General features: G+C 40.3%; 2 non-coding genes across 2 annotated transcripts; both read right to left on the reverse strand.

Annotated features, from left to right (window-relative positions):
• Positions 1-2,811: 2,811 nt before the first annotated feature.
• Positions 2,812-2,915, reverse strand: LOC112781599 (small nucleolar RNA R71). Its single transcript, XR_003192367.1, has one exon. It is a non-coding gene; the product is annotated as a small nucleolar RNA R71 (small nucleolar RNA).
• Positions 2,916-15,029: 12,114 nt separating this feature from the next.
• On the reverse strand, positions 15,030-15,133 carry LOC112780598 (small nucleolar RNA R71). Its single transcript, XR_003191422.1, has one exon. It is a non-coding gene; the product is annotated as a small nucleolar RNA R71 (small nucleolar RNA).
• Between the last annotated feature and the right edge of the window lie 302 nt (positions 15,134-15,435).

The raw sequence follows: 15,435 nt of genomic DNA on the forward strand, positions 1-15,435 counted from the left end.
CATCGGAGGGCGGTGGTGGAAGAGAGGGTTCATTGTTTGAGGGGAAGGCATTATAGTTGGAAGGTGGTTCATTTTGGTAAGGGTATTGAGATGGTGTATATGGATGTGGTTCTTGGGAGTAGTTATGTTGGAATTGTGGTGGTTCTATCTGTGGTTCATATGGCTCATAAGGTGGTTGGTAAGGTGGATAAGGATTAGAGTCATAATGAGGTGTTTGGTGGTAGGGGACTTGTGAGTAAGGTGGTTCAAAGTCATGTTGAGGGGGTGGTTCATAGGCATATGGTGGTGGTTGTTGACAATCACAATAAGGGTCACCACACCCATTAGATTGATATGCATTAGGATTAGAATTATACCCATAAGAATCCAAAGGTTGTTGTTGCCAAGAAGGTTGATCAATCCCTTGAGGCTCCTCCCATCTTTGATTCCCAAATCCTTGATGCATATTGTCATTGTAGCTCCCATTTCCTACAACATAATTTGAACTAAACTCGTAGCCAAAGTGATGAGAATTCATAATATCAAATAAAAACAAAATCTACAAAAATAAGCAACAAAGTCCTAAGCCTAACAAAAACTAACAAATAAGCAAAAGGCAAACATATTCACAATATTCACAATAGCCAATAACGTAACACCATTGCAACTCCCCGGCAACGGCGCCATTTTGATAATGAAGATTTGCTTGATAGTTTAGAATTTCTCCTTATAGAAAGAATAACTTCGTTGTGAGCATAGCTCCAAACCAACAAACAATTCTCACATCAAAAATTTGATTTTGGTTGTCACATGTACAAACCCCAAATAAGAATTAACCGGAGTATTTAGACTCCGGGTCGTCTCACAAGGAATTGCAATAAAGTGATCAATTATTGGCTATGAAAATGCAAGGGGGGTTTGATTTTTGATAATTGACAAGAAAAGTAAATAGCAAGAAAGTAAATAATAAGAACTAGTAAAATAAAGGAAAAGAACTCTTGGCTAGACATAGGTAATTGAGATCACTATCCTTGTCTACAAACCATATATTGATAATTATGAGAGGCCAACCTATTAAGTCTACTTCCAAAGCCTTAAGTACGTAATATCTACTCCTAGGCTTGAAGTACGTCAAATAGGTTTGATCACATCAACCCATAAGTCCCAACCTACCTACTAATTAGATTAGTAGTGGGTTGGCGTCAATGAGTATTAAATTGATCACTAAAGGTTCTCAAATCACCAATTCAATGAGACCCAATGACTCAAGATCACTCAATTCCCTTAGCCTAGGCCAAGAGTAAAGAAAACTACTCAAAAACTAAAGGAAACATTTTAACAAACACCTAGTGTGCAAGGAAAGTAAGCATCATAAAATACAAGAATTAAGGAAACCCATAACTAACATAAGCAAGAAATCAATAATAACAATCAAGATCAACATAAAAGAGACATGGAAATATAAAATTGCATTAAGAGAAAATGGAAATCCAACAAAAATTCATCAACATAAAAGAGAGTAAAATAAGAAATTAACAAAAGAAACTAAGAAGGTTAACACAATAGAGCACTAAAACATAAAGAGAATTGAAATCAAAATAAGAATTAAAAGAGGAATTTGAGAGTGATTAACATAACTCTACCCTAATTTCTATCCTAAATCTAGAGAGAGGAGAGAGCCTCTCTCTCTAGAATTCTACCCTAAAACATGATGAAAACTAAACTATGACTACTTGGTTCATCCCCTCCTCAATCCTTAGGTTCAATAGCATCAGAAATGAGTTGGATTGGGCCCAAAATGCTTCAGAAATCGCTGGGGGCGATTTCACTTTAGTGGGCCACAGACAGCATCAGCATGCACGCGTACATGGCACGTGCGCGCCCCTGAACGCGAAGCAACATATATCAAATTTTATATCATTTCGAAGCTCCGGATGTTAGCTTTCCAACGCAACTAAAACCGCCTCATTTGGACCTCTGTAGCTCAAGTTATGGTCGATTGAATGTCAGGAGGTCAGGCTTGACAACTTTACGGTTCCTTCATTTCTTCATAAGTTCTCCCACTTTGCATGCTTTTCTCCTCACTTCTTCCATCTAATACTTGCCTTATGATCCTGAAATCACTCAACAAACATATCAAGGCATCGAATGGAATTAAAGTGGATTGAAATTGGCTATTTTAAGGCCTAAAGAGCATGTTTTCACATTTAAGCACAAATCAAGGGAGAATTGCAAAACCATGCTATTTCATTGAATAAATGTGGGAAAAGGTGATAAAATTCCCCAAATTAAGCACAAGATAAACCATAAAATTGGGGTTTATCAGCTGATCCTGAACCTGAAAGGACCTTGAAGAGAAAGTTAAGAGAAGCTAAAGTACAACTCTCTATAGAGGACCTAACAGAGCTTTTCAAACAAGAAGAAGCCATGGCAGCCGAAAACAACAACAATGCCAACAATGCAAGGAAGGTGCTTGGTGACTTTACTGTACCTACTCCCGACTTCTATGGGAGAAGCATCTCTATCCCTGCCATTGGAGCAAACAACTTTGAGCTTAAGCCCCAATTAGTTTCTCTAATGCAACAGAATTGCAAGTTTTATGGACTTCCATTGGAAGATCTTCATCTGTTCTTAGCTGAATTCTTGCAAATCTGTGACACTGTCAAGACCAATGGGGTTGACCCTGAGGTCTACAGACTTATGCTCTTCCCTTTTGCTGTAAGAGACAGAGCTAAGATATGGTTGGATTCACAACCTAAGGAAAGCCTGAACTCTTGGGAAAAGCTAGTCAATGCCTTCTTGGCAAAGTTCTTTCCACCTCAAAAATTGAGTAAGCTTAGAGTGGAAGTCCAAACCTTCAGACAGAAGGAAGGTGAATCCCTCTATGAAGCTTGGGAAAGATACAAGCAATTGATCAGAAGGTGTCCTTCTGACATGCTCTCAGAATGGAGCATCATAGGTATCTTCTATGATGGTCTGTCTGAACTGTCCAAGATGTCATTGGACAGCTCTGCTAGAGGATCTCTTCATCTGAAGAAGACGCCTGCAGAAGCTCAAGAACTCATTGAAATGGTTGCAAATAACCAATTCACGTACACTTCTGAAAGAAATCCTATGAATAATGGGACAAATCAGAAGAAAGGGGTTCTTGAGATTGATACTCTGAATGCCATATTGGCTCAGAACAAAATATTGACTCAGCAAGTCAATATGATTTTTTCAGAGTCTGTCTAGCATGCAAGCAGCAACAGGCAGTACCAAAGAAGCTTCTTCTTCATCCTGAGAACCCAGCAATGGAAGAGGTGAATTACATGGGAGAACCCTATGGAAACACCTATAACCCTTCATGGAGAAATCATCTAAATCTCTCATGGAAGGACCAACAGAGGCCTCAACAAGGCTTCAATAATAGTAATGGTGGAAGAATTAGGTTTAGCAATAGCAAGCCTTTTCCATCATCTTCTTAGCAATAGACAGAGAATTCTAAGCAGAGCCACTCTGACTTAGCAACTGTAGTCTCTGATCTAATTAAAACCACTCAAAGTTTCATGACTGAAACAAGGTCCTCCATTAGAAATTTGGAGGCACAAGTGGGTCACCTGAGTAAGAAAATTACTGAACTCCCTCCTAGTACTCTCCCAAGCAATACAGAAGAGAATCCAAAAAAAGACTGCAAGGCCATCAATATTACCCACTCGGCCGAACTTGGAGAGGAGGAAGAGGCAGTGATTTCCACTGAGAAGACCTTAATAGACGTCCACTGGCCTCCAAGGAGTTCCCTAATGAGAAACCATGGAAATTTGAGGCTCATATAGAGACCATAGAGATTCTATTGAATTTACTTCTACCATTCATGAGCTCTGATGAGTATTCTTCCTCTAAAGAGGATGAAGATGTTACTGAAGAGCAAGTTGCTAAGTACCTTGGAGCAGTCATGAAGCTAAATGCCAAGTTATTTGGTAATGAGACTTGGGAAGATGAACCCCCTTGCTCACCAAAGAACTGGATGACTTGACTAGGCAGAGATTACCTCAGAAGAGACAGGATCTTGGAAAGTTCTCAATACCTTGTACCATAGGCACCATGACCTTTGAGAAGGCTCTGTGTGACCTAGGGTCAAGCATAAACCTCATGCCTCTCTCTGTAATGGAGAAGCTAGGGATCCTTGAGGTACAAGCTGCAAGAATCTCACTAGAGATGGCAGACAATTCAAGGAAACAGGCTTATGGACTTGTAGAGGATGTCTTGGTAAAGGTTGAAGACCATTACATCTCTGTTGATTTCATAATCCTAGACACTGGAAAGTGTATGGATGAATCTATCATCTTTGGAAGACCCTTCCTAGCCACAGCAAAAGCTGTGATTGATGTTGACAGAGGAGAATTGGTCCTTCAAGTGAATGAGGACTCCCTTGTGTTTAAGGCTCAAGGATATCCCTCTGTAACCATGGAGAGGAAGCATGAAAAGCTTCTCTCAATACAGAGTCAAATAGAGCCCCCACATTCAAACTCTAAGTTTGGTGTTGGGAGGCCATCATCATGCTCTGAGTATCTGTGAGGCTCCATGAGAGCTCACTGTCAAGCTATTGAAATTAAAGAAGCGCTTGTTGGGAGGCAACCCAATTTTATTTAATCATATCCATTTATTTTCCATCATTATTTTATGTTTTCTGTAGGTTGATGATCATGTGAAGTCATAAAAATAACTGAAAAAGCAAAAACAGAATGAAAAACAGTATTGAAAACAGCACACCCTGGAGGAGAAGCTTACTGGCGTTTAAACGCCAGTAAGGGTAGCAGAATGGGCGTTAAACGCCCAGTCTGGCACCATTCTGGGCGTTTAATGCCAGAAATGGGCACAGAGCTGGCGTTAAACGCCATAAAGGGGAGAAAAGCTGGCGTTAAACGCCAGAAATGGGCAGCAACCTGGCGTTTAACGCCAGGATTGGCAAGCAAGGGGCGTTTGCATGCCAACATGGTGCAGGGATGCGAAATCCTTGAAACCTCAGGATCTGTGGATCCCACAGGATCCCCACCTACCTCATCTCTCTCTCTCTCTCTTCTTCACACCTTCCCATTACACCCTTCCCCAAATACTCTTCACCAATCACCTCAATACCTCTTCCCCAAATACCCCTCACCTATCAAATCCTATCCTCTTCTCCATAATCTCTTCACCAATCCACATCAATCCATCATAAAACTCCACCTACCTCACCATTCAAATTCAAACCAATTTCCCTCCCAAACCCACCCATACATGGTCGAACCCTACCCCTCTCTCCACTCCTATATAAACCAATCTTCACTCCTTCATTTTCACACATCATACACCCTACTCACCCCCTTGGCCGAAATACTAACCCTCTCCATCTCCTCTATTTCTTCTTCCTCTACTCTCTTCTTTCTTCTTTTGCTCGAGGACGAGAAAACCTTTTAAGTTTGGTGTGGTAAAAGCATTGCTTTTTATTTTTTCCATAACCATTTATGGCACCAAAGGCCGGAAAAACCTCTAGAAAGAGGAAAGGGAAGGCAAAAGCTTCCACCTTCGAGTCATGGGAGATGGAAAAATTCATCTCAAGGGTGCATCAAGACCACTTCTATAAAATTGTGGCCAAGAAGAAGGTGATCCCCGAGGTCCCTTTCAAGCTCAAAAAGGGTGAATATCCAGAGATCCGACATGAGATTCGAAGAAGAGGTTGGGAAATTCTCACCAACCCTATTCAATAAGTCAGGATCTTAATGGTTCAAGAGTTCTATGCCAATGTATAGATCACCAAGAACCATGATCAAAGTGTGAACCCGGACCCTAAGAATTGGCTTACAATGGTTCGGAGAAAATACTTAGATTTCAGTCCAAAAAATGTAAGGTTGGCATTCAACTTGCCCATGATGCAAGGAGATGCACACCCCTACACTAGAAGGGTCAACTTTGATCAAAGGTTGGACCAAGTCCTCATAGACATTTATGAAGACGGCGCTCAATGGAAGAGAGATTCAAGAGGGAAGCCGGTTCAACTAAGAAGGCATGACCTCAAGCCCGTGGCTAGGGGATGGTTGGAGTTCATCCAACGCTCAATCATTCCTACTAGCAACCGGTCTGAAGTCACTATAGACCGGGCTATCATGATCCATAGCATCTTGATTGGAGAGGAAGTAGAAGTTCATGAGGTTATATCCCTAGAACTCTACAAGGTGGTGGACAAGTCCTCGACTTTGGCAAGGTTAGCCTTCCCTCATCTAATTTGTTACCTCTGTAATTCAGCTGGAATTGACATAGAAGAAGACATCTTTATTGATTAGGACAAGCCCATCACTAAGAAAAGGATGGAGCAAACAAGAGATCCCACTCATGGGCAAGAGCATGAGGAAATTCCTCATCATGAAATCCCTGAGATGCCTCAAGGGATGCATTTTCCTCCACAAAACTATTGGGAGCAAATTAACACCTCCCTAGGAGAATTGAGTTCCAATATGGGACAACTAAGGGTGGAGCACCAAGAGCATTCTATCCTCCTCCATGAAATTAGAGAAGACCAAAGAGTCATGAGGGAGGAGCAACAAAGGCAAGGAAGAGACATTGAGGAGCTCAAGCACTCCATAAGATCTTCAAGAGGAAGAACAAGCCGCCATCACTAAGGTGGACCCGTTCTTTAATTTTATTGTTCTTTATTTTTTGTTTTTCGAATTTTTATGCTTTATGTTTATTTATGTTTGTGTCTTATTACATGATCACTAGTGTCTAAGTGTTTATGCCTTAAAGCTATGAATGTCCTATGAATCCATCACCTTTCTTAAATGAAAAATGTTTTTAATTGAAAAAGAAAAAGAAGTACATGAATTTTGAATTTTAAAACAGATTAATTATTTTGATGTGGTGGTAATACTTTTTGTTTTTTTGAATGAATGCTTGAACAGTGCATATTTTTGAATTTGTTGTTCATGAATGTTAAAATTGTTGGCTCTTGAAAGAATGATGAAAAAGGAGAAATGTTAGTTGATAATTTGAAAAATCATATAATAGATTCTTGAAGCAAGAAAAAGCAGTGAATACAAAGCTTGTAGAAAAAATAAATAAATAAATAAATAAATTAGTTAAAATAAAATATGCAAAAAAAATGGCGAAAAAAAGAGAAAAAGAAAAAAAAATAAAAAGTAAGCAGAAAAAGCCAATAGCCCTTTAAACCAAAAGGCAAGGGTAAAATAAAAAGGATCCAAGGCTTTGAGCATCAGTGGATAGGAGGGCCCACAGGAATAAAATCCTGGCCTAAGCGGCTAAACCAAGTTGTCCCTAACCATGTGCTTGTGGCGTGAAGGTGTCAAGTGAAAGCTTGAGACTGAGTAAAAGAGTGTGCTTAAGAGCTCTGGAAACCTCTAATTGGGGACTCTAGCAAAGCTAAGTCACAATCTGAAAAGGTTCACCCAGTTATGTGTCTGTGGCATTTATGTATCCGGTGGTAATACTAGAAAACAAAATGCTTAGGGGCACGGCCAAGACTCATAAAGTAACTGTGTTCAAGAATCAACATACTGAACTAGGAGAATCAAAAACACTATCCGAATTCTGAGTTCCTATAGATGCCAATCATTCTGAACTTCAAGGGATAAAGTGAGATGCCAAAACTGTTCGGAAGCAAAAAAGCTAATAGCCCCGCTCATCTAATTAAGACTGATCTTCATAGATGTTTTTGGAATTCATTGTATATTCTCTTCTTTTTATCCTACTTTGTTTTTGGTTGCTTGGGGACAAGCAACAATTTAAGTTTGGTATTGTGATGAGCGGATAATTTATACGCTTTTTGTCATTATTTTTAGTATGTTTTTAGTATGTTTGAGTTAGTTTTTATTATATTTTTATTAGTTTTTAAATAAAAATCACATTTCTGGACTTTAATATGAGTTTGTGTATTTTTCTGTGATTTCAGATATTTTCTGGCTAAAATTGAGGGACCTGAGCAAAAATCTGATTGAGAGGCTGAAAAAGGACTGCAGATGCTGTTGGATTCTGACCTCCCTGCACTCGAAGTGGATTTTCTGGAGCTACAAAAGCCCAATTGGTGCGCTCTCAATTGAATTGGAAAGTAGACATCCTGGGATTTCCAAAAATATATAATAGTTTATACTTTACCCAAGATTTGATGGCCCAAACCGGCATTCCAAGTCAGTATAAAAATTCTGGTGTCAAAACGCCAGAACTGGCATAAAAGCTGGAGTTAAACGCCCAAAACTGGCACAAAAGCTGGCGTTTAACTCCAAGAAAAGTCTCTACACGTGAAAGCTTTAATGCTCAGCCCAAGAACACACCAAGTGGGCCCGAAAGAAGATTTCTGCATCAATTACTTATTTCTGTAAACCCTAGGCTACTAGTTCTTTATAAATAGGACCTTTTGCTATTGTATTTTCATCTTGGTTCTTCTGGTTCCCCCTCTGGGGCCGAAGCCAATGAACACCATTATCACTTTTGTATTTTTAACAGTGGAGTTTCTACATACCATAGATTAAGGTGTGGAGCTCTGCTGTTCTTCATGAATTAATGCAAAGTACTATTGTTTTTTATTCAACTCAAGCCTATTTCTTCTCTAAGATATACACTCGTTCTTCAACTTGATGAATGTGATGATCCGTGACACTCATCATCATTCTCACCTATGAACACGTGCCTAACAACCACTTCCGTTCTACATGCAAACAAGCTTGAATGTGTATCTCTTGGGTTTCTAATCTAAGATTAAAACCTTCGTGGTATAGGCTAGAATTATTGGCGGCCATTCCTGAGATCCGAAAAGTCTAAACCTTGTCTGTGGTATTCCGAGTAGGATCTGGGAATGGATGACTGTGATGAGCTTCAAACTCGCGAGTTTTGGGCGTAGTGACAGACGCAAAAGGATCAATGGATCCTATTCCAACATAATCAAGAACCAACAGCTGATTAGTCGTGCGGTGACAGCGCATTTGGACCATTTTCACTCAGAGAACGGGAAGTAGCCATTGACAACGGTGATGCCCAACATAAAGCTTGCCATGGAAAGGAGTATGAATGATTGGATGAAGGCAATAGGAAAGCAGAAGTTTAGGAGGAACAAAGCATCTTCATGCGCTTATCTGAAATTCTCACCAATGAATTACATAAGTATCTCTATCCTATTTTATGTTTTATTCATCTTTTAATTATCAATCCTCCATAACCATTTGAATCCGCCTGACTGAGATTTACAAGATGACCATCGCTTGCTTCATGCCGACAATCTCCGTGGGATCGACCCTTACTCACGTAAGGCTTATTACTTGGACGACCCAGTACACTTGCTGGTTAGTTGTGCGGAATTGTGAAAAAGAGTTGAGATTACAATTGTGCGTACCAAGTTGTTGGCACTATTGATGTCACAATTTCGTGCACCAGGGACCATTCCCACAGAACTGAGGGAAGAACTTTGCTCCTAGAGGTCCGTCTTTTAAGCGGGGAGGCTCTTTTAGGAGGCCCAACAACAAAAACTCCCAAGGGAAAAGGCTTGGGAAGCAGCCTTAGAGTGATCAAGCTTGTGCTAGGTGCAGAAGTCACCATCCGGGAGACCCATGCAAGGTCAGGTGGGTCTTGTGCTATTCTTGTGGTAAGGCGGGGCACAAACCCGCAAACTGTCCGAAGAAGCAGAAGCAAAGTGCAGGAAAAGTACAGTAGTCTGGTCGGGTGTTCACCACGTCAGCTATAGGTGCCGAGGGATCTGAGACACTTATCCGAGGTAACTGTGAAATGACTGATCAAATTTTAAATGCTTTATTTGATTCGGGAGTAACACATTCATTCATTGCATTTGAGAAAGCTAGTGAGCTAGGATTGAAGATTGTAGTCTTAGGTTACGACCTAAAGGTGTATAATGCCACCATGAAGCCATGATAACTAGGCTAGGATGCCCGCAAGTTTTATTTAGGTTCAAGCAACGTGATTTTGTCCATAATTTAATATGCTTGCCGAAGATCGGTCTTGATCTTATATTGGGGTTGGACTGGTTATCTGAGAACCATGTCCTGCTCGACTGTTCTGCAAAATCGGTGTACTTTATGTCGGAAGATACCGAAGGACCGGTTGTGCTGAATAGTTATTACTTGAATTCCATGATGGTGAATTGTTCTAGGGCCGAATGTCAAGGAATTTTGTTGCTAACCGCGGGTGTTTCGGGTGATGATCAAAGATTGGAGCAGATTCTAGTTGTGTGTGAGTTTCCGGAGGTGTTTCCCGATGATATTGATGAATTTCCACCTAACCGAGAGGTTGAGTTTGCTATTGAGTTGGTGCCTGGGGCTGGACCAATCTCGAGTGCTCCTTATAGGATGTCACCACTAGAGATGGCCAAGCTAAAGTCTCAGTTGGAGGATCTGTTGGGTAAGAACTTTATCCGACCAAGTGTTTCTCCGTGGGGTGTGCCGATGTTGCTGGTAAAGAAGAAAGACGGGAGTATGCGACTCTATGTGGATTACAGACAGCTGAATAAGGTCACAATAAAGAATAAGTACCCATTGCCGAGTATGCGATGTGCACGTGTGACCCTGTTTTCCTCCTAAAGTTGATTTTTGAGTTTTCAAAGTCAAATCTCATACTTTTAAGCCTCCAATCTTACCCCCTTATGTCTTAAACTCTTATGATATGCCTAGCGATGAGGTGGAGCTAGGAATTGTGGTAACTTGTGAATGAAGAAAGGGGAGGATTAATGATCAATGATGATCAAAGATGATTGTATGAGATATGGAGGATGAATGTGGAAGTGCTTGATATGCCATGAGCCGAAGGTCTATAATTGCTAATGAATTGGCTGGTTATGGATTATGGGCCGGATGGCCGAGATATTGCCGAGTTACGGCAGAGCCATTATTGATTATGGTTGAGTATGATTGCATATATGCGTATTGAATGAAATGTGAATGTTGCACTTCCACTATCTGAGATACGAGTTTTCCTGGGAGAAAGCAGTGGCTAGCCACCATATGCTCCAGGTGGAGACTCGATACTCTGCTAACCCTATGTCGTAAGTGTGGCCGGACACTATGAAAGTTCCGGATGAGCTCGCCCCCATGAATATACACCAGTGAGGGTGTTGGATATGAATTATGATTTATGTTGAGTATAACTCGAGTTGGGGATGCACAACAGAGAGACAGTCCAATGGTTAGCTACCAGGACTTGTTGGGTTGGCTATATAACTGACAGATGATATCATCAGCCATAGGGACAGGCATTCATCATATGCATACTATGTGAATTATTTGGAATTGCATAATTGACTGCATATTACCTGCTAATTGCCTAAATGTCATATCTGCTTCCTACATGTATATCTTCTTGTTTGATATAATTGTGTTTGCCATATTATATTACTACTGGCGGTTGGAAGGTCTGAAGGATTTAGAAAGGGAAGTATTAGTTAGACTGAATATCTTTAGTCAGTTGCCATTTATGGATTAGTCTATTTATAATCTTTGATATATCTGGTGAAAGTTCTAGGGTTGCCTTCGGCTTTCCCAGGACATTACATGTTAGATATGTGGGTACTGTTACCATACTAAGAACCTCCGGTTCTCACCCATGCGGATTTTGTGGTTTTCAGATGCAGGACGTGAGGCTTCTCGCTGAGGCATGCTGGAGACTTCTGGATAAGCGAAGATCTTTGCTCCTTGGGACTTTACTTTGGTTTTATATAGATAGTTACTATCTCCACTAATTAATAATATATATATATATATATATATATATATATATATATATATACTATTTTGACTCCTCTTAGAGGTTGTTTTGGAGAATAGGTTTTGATAGTTTATCCTTGGGGTTTCCCTTGGGTTTCTTGCTTTATATATTTGTATATACTTCTATGCTCGGACCGGTTTTCTTTGCAACCGGATCTTGAGTTTTGATATTCGTATTTTTGGCACTCATTTGTTATGGTTCGCGTTGGTCTATCCTTTATTTGTTTTGTTACGTTATTGATGCCAGGGCATCTTGGCCAGTTTCACTGACCTTTTCTTTACTGTTTTTAGGTTAGTTTCATGCATTTCTTTAGGAAATAAGCTAGTTTTGGGTAAATATTCACTTATGCCTTGACTCAAGCATACATTGAGCATTTTACATGATTTCATGAGGATTTTGCATAAGTTTAGTGACAAATATTATGTTGCACTACTCATGACTTGGACTAGAGCTTTGATGCACTTTGTTGCTTGATTTCAGGACCAAAAAGAAGCAATAAAAGGGGAGGTAACTTGCAAAGATTAATGAGAAACGTGATTGCCAATAACACTCTCAAAAAATCCATCAATGCCCACGTTAGAGAGTCACGTTAACCAAGTTAACGTGAACTCTAACGTGGAGAAAAGAAGTTGAGCCAACGTTAGTGACACTCAACATTGTCACTAACGTTGGCAATTACTCATAAGTGGCCACTTTAGAAGCCACGTTAACCTAGTTAACGTGGCCTCTAACGTTAAGGGGGAGGGAGAAAAGCCAACGTTAGTGACACTCAACATTGTCACTAACGTTGGCCTATGGTGCTAAGTACCACGTTAACTCCCACGTTAACTTGGTTAACATGGGAACTAACGTAGAGGATGAAGAGTTGTCGACAATGTTAGTGACACTCAACATTGTCACTAACGTTGAAGCAACCACACAACCCCCAAGAGTCACGTTAAATTCCACGTTAACTTGGTTAACGTGGAAGCTAACGATGAGAAATGAAGGATGAGCCAACGTTAGTGACACTCAACATTGTCACTAACGTTGGGATGGCTAAAAGATGGCCACGTTAGAAGCCACGTTAACCTAGTTAACGTGGACTCTAACGTGAGACCTAGGGGCACATTGGAACGTTAGTGACAATGTTGAATGTCACTAACGTTCTCGAAGGTTGACAAGGCAACGTTAAAAGCCACGTTAACCTAGTTAACATGGGTTTTAACGTAAGGCAAAAAGGGTGCATTGGAACGTTAGTGACAATGTTAAGTGTCACTAACGTTCCCGAACTTGGACTTTCACTAAATGATTAACACTCCTTACGCCCTGAGCTTAAGTCTCTGCCCACTCCGCACTTTCTCTCTGCAAGTAAAGCCAAGCCCAAATAAAGAAAGGAACTGCTTCAAACTCAAGATCCAAAGGCCCAAGACTTGAAGAGTGAACTAGAAGCTGAGAAGAGTAGTATATATAGGAGTAGCTTTGAATTGTAAAATAGTTCTGGAGGCTGAGGAACTACTCTCTGTATTTTACTTTCTTTGCAATTTCTAGTTTTATGATGTATTCTCCATCTTTGTTTTCATCTTCAAGAGCTATGAACAACTAAACCCCTTTCATTGGGTTAGGGAGCTCTGTTATAATTTGATGGATCAATACTAATTTTCATTGTTCTTCTTCTATCTTTTCTATTGATTTTACTTGAAAGCTTTCGATCTTCATCCAATTGAGTAGTTATCTTGGAAGAGAAGCTATTCAAACTTGGATCTCTTTTGAACCTTGGAAGAGGAATGAAGAGATCAAGCTAGAAATGCTTTCTCATGCTGGACCAAATTGGGTTTGGATGGGTATGTGACTGTAACCCTCTCAATACTTGGTTTGGGAAATGCATGTGGTATAATCAGTGACCATACTTCATCTCTTCTCATGAGCAATTGACCAAGGAATTAGCTATTGATCAAGATTTGAGAGATTGAATTGCAAGGAATTGTAATTCAATCACTTAAGATTGCCAAGGAGATCAATGAGTACATTGATTGAGGAAGAGATGAAAATGAACTTGATCCGGAGAATTGCAACATCTCCTAAGCCCAATGAACTCCCCATCTCTAATCTTACCCATTCTCTTTAATTTCTGCCATTTACTTTTATGAGCAAATCCCCCATTCCCATTTACAATTCTGCAATTTATTTTCAGTCATTTACTTCCAGTCCTTTAATTCTAGCATTTACTTTTCTGTTATTTACATTCCCGCCATTTTATTTTCTGTAACTCTCAACCCAAATTCTGGATTCGCTCAACTAGAACATTCTTCTAATTAAAGTTGCTTGATCAATCAATCCCTGTGGGATTCGACCTCACTCTATTGTGAGTTTTTACTTGACGACAACTTCGGTACACTTGTCGATGGGAGATTTGTTAAGAGACAAGTTTTCTCCGCATCAAGTTTATGGCGCCATTGCCGGGGATTGATTGTGCATCAACAATGATTAGATTGGAAGATCACTAGATTGAGCATTTTATTTTGTGAATTTCATTTTTTTCTGTTTGAGTGATTTACTTTTTGTCTTAGTTAAACTTCTTCCCTTCTCCCTCAACCCGTTTGTTTTTCTTTGTTATTTTCAATTTTGTTTGCTAACCCACTAACTGTTTGATATATTGCATCACCCACAACTAACATTAACTCTGACACAAATACTGTCTGCACCTATTTTCTCTGCTTGTACTTGTTGGTTGTATGACAGGGAGAAGAAGCGGGGCTTCAACTTCCTTTGATTCTGAACCAGAGAGAATCTTCCTTAGACTAAGGAGGGAGGCAAAAGAAAAATGAGTAGTTGGTGCTGAAGAAGAGGAGGAACAGTTTGAGGAATACTTTGAACCAAACATGGAAGAAAACATGGAAAATCATCATGAAGAAGAGATTCACAACCATGGCAGAGGAGGTGGAGCAAATCATGCTGGGGAGGATAGAAGAGTTTTGGGCTCTTACATTAATCCAAACCCAGGCAATTATGGAAGTAGCATCCAAAAGCCAACAATCCATACCAACAACTTTGAACTTAAACCACAGCTCATCACCCTTGTCCAGAACAACTGTTCGTTTGGAGGAGGTGTTCAAGAAGATCCCAACCAACATTTGACCACCTTCCTAAGAATATGTGACACAGTGAAATCTAATGGTATTCATCCTGACGCCTATAGATTGCTCTTATTTCCCTTCTCACTCAGAGACAAGGCAGCCAAGTGGCTGGAATCCTTCCCAAGGGAGAGCTTGACAACTTGGGAGGATGTGGTGAACAAATTCTTAGCAAGATTCTACCCTCCTCAACGAATCAATAGACTGAGAGCTGAGGTTCAAACCTTCAGGCAACAGGATGGTGAGACTCTGTATGAAGCATGGGAGAGGTTCAAAGACTTAACAAGGAGGTGTTCACCTGACATGTTCAACGAATGGGTCCAGCTGCACATTTTCTATGAAGGGCTCTCTTATGAGTCAAAGAAGGCAGTAGACCATTCATCTGGAGGGTCCTTGAACAAGAAAAAGACCATTGAGGAAGCCATAGAAGTTATTGAAACAGTAGCAGAAAATGACTACTTCTATGCTTCCGAAAGAGGGAACACAAGAGGAGTGATGGAGCTAAACAATGTAGACGCTCTGTTGGCCCAAAACAAGCTCATTACTCAGCAGCTGGCTGACCTCACAAAGAAGATGGAGATGAACCAAGTAGCAGCAATCTCCACTT

The sequence above is a fragment of the Arachis hypogaea genome, chromosome 19 (genome assembly GCF_003086295.3).
Source record: "Arachis hypogaea cultivar Tifrunner chromosome 19, arahy.Tifrunner.gnm2.J5K5, whole genome shotgun sequence".
Taxonomy (NCBI): Eukaryota; Viridiplantae; Streptophyta; class Magnoliopsida; order Fabales; family Fabaceae; genus Arachis; species Arachis hypogaea.